We start from the raw sequence: 9205 nt of genomic DNA, 5'->3' as shown, positions 1-9205 counted from the left end.
CAGGTCCAACCTTTTTTCCAAATGTGGACTTGAAAATATAGTTGCCATTTTATTTATTGTTTGCTTTATTTTAGTTTGAGCGGTGGAGAAATGCTAAACTCTGTATACACACAAGGTTATTGAAAGACTTTTTCTCAGACAAAATTGTCTATAAAGTACAGTCTTGATCCATTTTTACTGAAATTCCTTTGTGTTTGGAAGTCGCTTTAGTTCCATGCTGGTGGGGTTCCACAGGTTCACAGATTTAAGAGCAAAGTTGACCCCAACACTGAGCCCTGGGGATCGCAACAGCGTCCAAGCGTGATGACAGTATGCTAGCGTTGATCTACATGTCAATTTCCCCTCAGCAGTTTTAAAAAGAAAAGGAGAACACCTCGTGAAGGAGCAGACTCCACAGGCCTCGGACCTGGCTTCCAGCCACGGTAACTCCACAGTTGCCTGCACAGAAAGAGCTCCGCTATTAGGATGGGCCCACCATCATTTTTGCGCTGTTACGCGAGTTCTTCTCTGTGGGAAGAGATGAGACAGGAAGATGAAGTATTTGAAAGATGCTTGAAAAGAAGAAACGCTGTGGGGAGACAAGATAGCATTGGGGAGATTCAGATCGTGGGCAACACTTCTGTAAGTAGGCCAAAGGCACAGGCGAGTGTGACATGAACCAACACTGCTATATTAGCCATTCTCCAGTGTCCTACAGCAGAGAGACAGACAGACAGGCAGAGAGACAGCAAGGCATTCATCATGTATTCAGTAAGACATCTGAGCGCGACACTCAATACGACTCCGCAGGAAAGGGGACGTTCTCATCCCCACCGGGCCCAGAGGCTGCAAGGACCTCAGCCTAAACCACTTTTACTCGCACAGAAGGTCAGCCAAATCTGCAAATATCTCCTGCTGATCCTGCTTTTCTCTCTGCTCACAGGCCACAGGAGCTTCAGCTGGGCCCATAGCAACAAAACTCTGACCGGGCTGCCGTCATCTGTTTACAGCCTGGCACACTCTCAACGTCGCCTCCTCTTCCCTTGACACTCTCTCACAGCCATCATTCTGCAAGTCCACTACAGTCAGATGCGTCCCCAAGGCAACAGAAGGGATTGTGACATCAATCCCAAAGGGAGCGAGGGAGGACAAAATGCACAGTGGTGGATGATAGTGGAACCTTTTTGGTGATGCTTTCCTTGCTGCTGCTTTGTCCTGCAAGCGGAGGGGAAGGGTCACCCTACTCACCAGGGTGACCAGACTATACCAGTGTAATGGCAGCAGGACCGTCCCAGCACGCAAGTAAGCAAATATCAAAAAATGGCCCGAAAAGGTGTTGCTATGTGATTCAATACCTCTTGTGTTGTGCCAAAGTGACTGGCCCAGTTTGCTAAAAAGTGACCTGGAACACTTGCTATTATTAGCCTTTCCTCTGCCTCTGACAGACATAACGACTGTACTTTCAGAGACACAAACACTCTGGCTCTCTCCTGATCCCCACTTTGCCGGAGCCAGATGAATTATGATCGTTTGTCTCTACACTTCTGGCATTTTGGCCCAATATTTGGTCTGTGTCTGACTTTGGTCCATTTTAAGGGCATAATGTTTTTAAAGACACTTTTGATTTGTGTTTTGGGGACAAATAGTTGACATCCCTTTAATTTTCCTTCACCCATCAGCCAAGACTGTCGTTTCAGGATGGCTGCAGTGGGTGGATTTGAACATTATTCATGGTGTTTTCTTGCCTGTCTGGAGTAAGAAGACAGTAGTATTCACCCGAAGTGAACTACCACCTGTGAGCTGTGCCTCTCTGTGGGAGGATGTCTTTTAAGAGGGTGCAGGGAACACTGGGAGCACTGGGCAGATTGACATCGCTACCTGTAGTGTCCTTATTGCTTTGATACTTGTTCTTGCTCTGTCTGGTCTTTCTCTCTCCCCGCCGACCTGCTCCTTCCCCGTTCCCACGGCAACACGTGGCTTTCGGGTTACATAACAGTGGTGCTTGCGGCGTGTTTGTGCATGTGTACGTACATGTCTCTGTCACTCCCCCGGCTTGGGAAATCAAACAAAGCTTTCAAGGCCCCATTATCCTTCAGGCTCTTGTAAGTGCATTATTGATAGCAATGTTAACAGCAATTTCACTAGTGTGTGTGTATGTTTTCTGATTAGAATCCTCTTTAAGGTGGAGTTGAAATGATGGGACGGAGATTCGCCTCCCCAGGAATATGGTCTGTGTCCCTGTTGCTGTCGAAACTCAGCGGTTGATGAAATAGTGAGACTGGTGTGTGTGTGTGTGTGTTTGTGTGTGTGTGTGTGTGTGTGTGTGTGTCGACTGAAACGCACACTCACACAGCACACAGAGATCAGATGGCTCGGCTGTTATGGCATAAGCGGCGGATTGGCAGGGGAGGCCGAATGTTTGATCATTTCGTTTAGAGCCAGGTGATGAAGCGAAGCAACAAGGATCGCTAATTGAGCTAATTTCATATTTCTGTAAGAGAAACGGCAATAATCCAGACAGCCCACGCGCTGCCGTCCCGGGGCTGGTGGACAGTTAAAGCGTGTGTCAGTGCTGATGAGCTGGGTTGGTGTACAGAATGCAAACGTGTTTATATGAGCTTCATTTTAAGTCCGAACAATTCCATTTGTTCCTTTGAATTTGGAAGCAAATATGATTTTTCCTCCCCTACGAGAGAGCCGATTCTCTCCATCGAGATCCTTTCATTCCCCAAAGGGGTTGGAGTTATCTTGTCATCCAGGTGAACATGTGTCTTGGATTGTGATTAGAACCGGTGCGACATCATTACTGGTTAAGGATCACCTGCAAATATACGTTGCTCCAATTCCTGCTCAATCGACCTTATTCCTCTCTTTTAAAAGGTTCCTTTAGACGCTGTGTTTCTGGTGGAGGACATCTAAAGTCTTCTCATGAACAGATGTTCCCTGGACGTTCTGGACAGGTCTGTGGGGGCCGTGGGAAATCCTCCTCCAACCTGCCTCATCTTCGCGGCCTTCGCTGTTTCCGTTGAGCTGGCAGATTCTGCTCAGGCCACCAAAAGGCTGTCTCGAACTCCATGATTGGAGCCGCACGTCATATCTGCAGAACTGCTTTTAACTCCCACCTCTGCTCCAGATACCTTCTTCTACATCCAGCGGTTGCTCAGGGATTTAAGGGATTATATCCGCAGTATGCTGGCGAGTCCTCGGATGTTTGTCATATTATTAATGTGATCCCATGATGATTCTGATAAGGGAAGTTCCTTCTAAGTCCCTCAACCCCAGATATCAATTAACACTTTGACTGGGTTGCTGTGTGGAATCAAACACGACTGTTTATCTGAATCTCAAAAAAATTTTGAGCTGCGTCTGCTAAGAGGTGCACGAATCAGCACCTTTATTTCGGAATCTTCTTCTCCTTCTTCATAGAATAAGTGGTGACAGTGAGGTGAAATCATGGGGTGACAGGCTGGGTTCACCTCTGTCACCATCACAATGACTTGAAAAGCAGCAGATGCACTGAAACTGAAATGATAACCAGAGACCGTCTACAAAAACCCCAATGAGCGGAAGCCTTTTTGAACTTGTTGCACCATTGGCTCTCGGACTTGGCCTTCAGTCCTCATGGCAGCGTCTGATTGGCCTGCGGACTCATTCCACTCATAGAGGCAGAAGCACCGCCTCTCGTGGCGTGTTTCCATAGCAACCTGGGAGAAGTCAGGGTCCGGTGAAGCGCACAGGAGCCATTTCCTAGTAAACACTCATTTATTGTCCCACTGTCCGTTTCCTTTGTATTAAATATAAATGTGGCTAAAACCAGTAAAGGCGAACAAATCAGAGGGATGAAAGATCAACCAGGCCTGTTTGCAGAGAAGAAGAGTTTAATACGCTTTTGCTCCCTCCCTTCGTCATGTTGCCATTGGCGTCTATAGCCCTTGCGTGATCAGCTTCTTGTCTGTCTGTCTGTCTGTCTGTCTGTCTGTCTGTCTGTCTGTCTGTCTGTCTGTCTGTCTGTCTGTCTGTCTGTCTGTCTGTCTGTCCGTCTGTCTGTCTGGGTGCTGGTCTGGGTGCTGGTAGCTCAGTCTGTTGGGAGCTGGGCTGAGAAGCGGAGGGTTCTCGGTTTGAGTCCCGGTGCAGTCAAAACATGGAAGGTGTTCTGGTAGTAGGGGGAGCTGCCAGAGCACTGCTGAGTTGCCCCTGAGCAACGTATTAACCCCACAATTGCTCATATGGTGCCCTGCGGCGAACTGCCGACTCATCCATGGATGGGCCTGCCTATATGTGGCCCCTCTCCATGACCCTGAAAGGTCTAAAAGTGGTTCAGAAGATCTTGTCTGATGCTCCTATCCAACATAGTTGTGGTCTCTGAATTGTATCTGGAAAAAGCAAATAATGCCTCTGGCAGAAGATTGCGCCGATGGCTTTTCTTGATACAACAAGAAAGAGAAGAGAAGCACAGCAGGGGGTGTCTTGCTAGAGTTTACCGCCACCATTTTGGTCTTTTTTTTTGGTCACCTGTGTGAATACACCTGATTGTTCTGGGTTTATCCTGATAAACATAGCTGGATGCAGCTGCTCTTGATTTTTACATTTCAGACTTACAACTTATTTGTTATTTCTGTCTTTTTGTCCCTCGGTTTTTTCAAAGGATCCCTCACTTTGATCAGAGATGTCTTGAGATCAAGACTTGAATCTTCAGATGTTGCACATTTGGAGTTGTCTCAAGCGTCTTTACTGCGTCACCGTTGGGTCCATGACTCTCCCCCAGATTTCGTTTTTTGTCCTATTGTGGCTCTTGCTGATGTTTCTTGTGACCTGGATCACAGAGAAAGGCTATTTTCCTCCCATTGAAAACTGCTCCACCACCTAGTGGCGGTTATCACTGCCGTAGTTTCGGTGTTATGTGCTGTTGCGATATGACGGCTGTTCTCGTCGTCAGTTTGCAAGCTGTGCCGACGGTTGAACGCGTTGACATTTGGTGTTATCTGGTAATTACTGGATGAACCACAGGACAGGCTGGAACGGTAGCATTATTAACACCCTCTTGTCTCTTTTCATGGTCAGAACAGCACCATCAGCAGTTCTGATTTGAGGCCATCGGTGTGACACGGGTCAGCCATGCTTTTATCTTACTAAATTTGAGTCAGTCCTGTAGCAAAACACACACACACACACGCCCTCACACACACACAGACACAAAGCTATATTTAACCCAACTGTTAGAATGACGTTTAATCTATTGCATCAGAAAACAAATTTGTTGGTGGTGGGAGATCCTGTCACACACGGTCGGTTAGCTAGCATGAATGATACCATGGGGTTTTAACCATAAGCACTGCAAACTACTGCACCTTGCGGCTTATAGCGTGATTCCGCTTATTTATGGATTTTTACGGGAGACGCTAGTTTAATTGTGTTGAAGCGTCTTTTGGGGCTTCATGTCCACACCCTCGTCATAGATAACGCAGGAAGAAATGCTGACTATGCAGCTTTTAAGCTAAAGACTAACAATCAAAAGCAGGTAGCCTCCTTACTTTTTTAACTGGCGTATTACTGTAATGTAACACACCAGTAACATGCCACACCTGGTTATCTGATTTTACTGCTGTATTCCAGCTGTGTTACTGCCATGTTTAGGAAGGAAACATTTAAAATCAGCTTTCTGTGGACCATCAAGATCTCATGGTTCAAAGTGGCCACCTGTTCATAGCCTGGTGCAGCCATACCAAAATGATAATTAGAGCTGGCCCACTGCTATTATCGCCTACAGCGCGTGTGCCGCTAATACTGCACATCCCAGAATGCTCTGCTGGTGTTTGGTGTGTAAATCCACACTCCGCATCAGTTGATGGCAGTAATGCACCAATTTGTTGCTTGCTAACCACCAAGAAAACCCACAAAAATGAAGAAGACCGTAGTACTAGAGACCCTGGCTGTTTCCGAAACCACACACTCGTTCCCTATTCACTACTCACTACATGGGGGACATGGATTGAGTGAACTACGTAGTGCACTCAATTTAAAGTTAGTATTCGGACAACGGTGTCATTTACGGCGCACGGAAAGTGACGTAATGGTGTCGCATAATAATTACGAACCGGTCGCCGGGAAAAGTGGCCAGGTCCATTTCATTATTTTAACCCATCAGAAATACATTCAGCGATCATTTTATGAAAATGCAATATTTTACCCTATTATTATCTTTATATAATAATAATAGATGGAAATATTAATGTCAATAATTATATAACAATTCCTTATAATCTAAAATAATTAGTGTCCAGTGACATTTTCGGGCCATGACATGATGGTACATTCTCAAGTCACTGTACTGAAAACATTTCAAGAAAGGACATCATCATCATCAGCATCACAAAATGGCTCCAGAAATAGTTTTCATCATCTTAAATATTCTTTTGCTGCGATCCCGTCGTCTGGTGAAGAGGAACAGACGACTCCGAAGGACAATTTTGGCCCGCCATTGATAGATTGTCACGTGATACCGTAAAGGCTGATGGGATACATTTTCCGAGTTAGGGTGCTCGCTCGTACACTACTTTTCGCAGTGCATTGTGGGATACATTGAGTGCACTACATAGGGTACAGCGATGCTCACTAACATTTCAAAATGGCGTCTATTGAGTGCACTATGGGGGTGGGTATAGGGGGTGGTTTCGGAAACAGCCCTTGTTTGCTAATGATAACACTGGCACTGTGCTAGCCCTGGAGAAAAGAAAGGCAGAAAACTTGAGCTTCCTGGACAAGTGGAATATCTGTTTGCCTGTGAAAGACAGACCTGTCACTGTATCTTCAGTTGTTAAGCAAAGCTTGTTTGGGTCCATCTGAACAGGTTCATTGTTATTTCCGTAGGAAGATTCTTTTCACTAAAAATCAATGTTGGCCTGCTACTTTATAACAGTTTGGGATTTTGGCCCAGTTTGAGACCCCTGAAACAGCTGCTACAGGAGCAGCATTTCTGGTTCAGGGAGGGGGTGTAGGCCTTTAACAGGACATCAGACTTTCAGAGTGTTTGACCAGTTGAACTATGCATCATTCTAATTCATGTGTTGGTGTGTCGTGAGCGGTGAAGCCCTCGCTAGTATCAGAGCATATAACACAAATATAGTCCGCTTTGTGCCCCCACCAGACTCCTCGGCATGCTAATTGTGTTAGGGTTCGTGGTGGTTTAGGACCCGAACGCAGGCAAGACGCAGTGATGAATAATCCAAAAATGGTTTTATTATACAAACACCAAAAGGGCAGCCACAAAAAGCTCAAAACCACCAACAAAGTTACTGGATCCAACCAGTCACACGAAATCCTCCGACACTGATAGGCCGGAGTCTTAGGCCTTAAATAGGCGGCTGATCACTGATGTCCTGCAGGTGCGCCAACAGGTGGCCGGAGCATGGCTCCACCACGCCCCCTGCAGGACAAACACAACTGGGAATCCTGGATCACAACAAATTGGCTGTTGCTGATGTGGTCATATAGTGTCAGGGGCCGAGCAAACTGCTTCAGTAATGCTGAATCGGGTGTGGTTCACAGGGTCGCTTTGGAGTCACCAAAGATACCAACCAGTGAGACGATTTCTGCCCTTGGTCTGTATCTATCAGACCGAGTGTATAAACGTTTCCATGGCCAGGAACATTAGTAAGCGTCATTCCCAATGTGTCCCTCTGTCTTCAGGGTCTCTCATCTCCAGCCTCAGTTCACTGTGCGGCAGTCACAATGTCAATGTGAATGAGCACGATCCCAACCATGAGCTGCAGCTTCTCTCTCAGACAAAGGAGGTTGTTGTGGCCCCAGCAGGACCATCTGATCCTTGACAGTGCAGCAGTGGAGTGGGTGAGCTGCACCATACTCCTGTGGGTGCCTGGCACGGAGGACCGCTGCTGGACTGAGCACTGGCCAACCAGCATCACTACCCCCCGCAAGCTGAGAAGAGAAGTTCCGACGCTGGTACCGAGGCGCGTTATCATTATGGTTACTGCATGTTGAGCTGCATCAGTAAGGAGGACGTAGGCCAGAGACATGTGTGTGTCCCTGGTTTTCTCACCCTGTGTGTGTTTTTGTTGATGCTTTTATGTAACATCTTTTGTCCTCTGGAATGATCAGGAATGGCAGACATGCTCCTTCTCTTGTGGAAATATTATGTAAAAAAGCTTAATCCCCCCCTCCAAAAAAAACCCCAACAAATAACAGCTGAAAATAACGAATGGAAGAATTTTAGGGATTCTTTTTGTTGACAAGATGACAACAATCAGATGCAAATGCAATTCTTCAGCTTTTATTTTAATCGGGATTTTACGTAACTGCAGTTTTTGCCCAAGTGCTTAATGTTGCAGTCCATCACTAGCAGGTTAGCGGTTAGCTTAACTAGCAGTTTAGCTGTGTTCAGCTTGGTTGTCCCCATTGTTGAGGCCCCAATGTGATGTTAAACAGCCACACTAATGCCAGTGGGGACCGTGAAATCATGTCTCAGCCTTTAGTGACATCCTAGCTAAATAAGTACACCTCAGAGTAGCATCAATATGAGCCCACAGCTGGAGAATCACACCGGTATATTACTTCAGCAACACCAGAGCATTTAAAATCAATAATAATCACCTAAACTGTCAAATTAAAAGGCAAGAGGTCTTTAACAAGTCAGCCACACGTGAGCTTCAACAATTTTGTCCAATTAAATATGAATTGTCCCATATTAGGCGCCAATAAGATGATAAGGAAAAAACAGTTCATTCAAAGAAAAAGTAAACAGACGTTTTGGACAACATGCAAAAGCAGTTCTGGTAAATGCTAATGGAGGCTAACGCTGGGTTCACACTGGACGCAGAAGGGACACAAATAGCTGCGTTCAGCACACACCGTGCAGCCATTATTTTCAGCATTTTCGAGCGATGGCGTTGCCAGGCAGGAAGTCCAACAAAGAAAACACGAAGGAATCCGGGGTATTTTCAAAGTAAAACAATTTTCAAAACAAAACACCGCGATTACATTTTTTGTTTGTTTATATCGTTGCCAGTATCCAAACATAAAATGACACACCCACGCACACACACACGCTCTTATGCACACACACGTGCATAACGGACACACATGCACATTCACTCTCTCTCTCTCTCTCTCTCTCTCTCTCTCTCTCTCTCTCTCTCTCTCACACACACACACACACACACACACACACACACACACACACACACACGCCCAGCAGTGTAGGAGCCATATT

The sequence above is a fragment of the Takifugu rubripes genome, chromosome 18 (genome assembly GCF_901000725.2).
Source record: "Takifugu rubripes chromosome 18, fTakRub1.2, whole genome shotgun sequence".
Taxonomy (NCBI): domain Eukaryota; kingdom Metazoa; phylum Chordata; class Actinopteri; order Tetraodontiformes; family Tetraodontidae; genus Takifugu; species Takifugu rubripes.
This window is presented reverse-complemented; position numbering follows the sequence as displayed.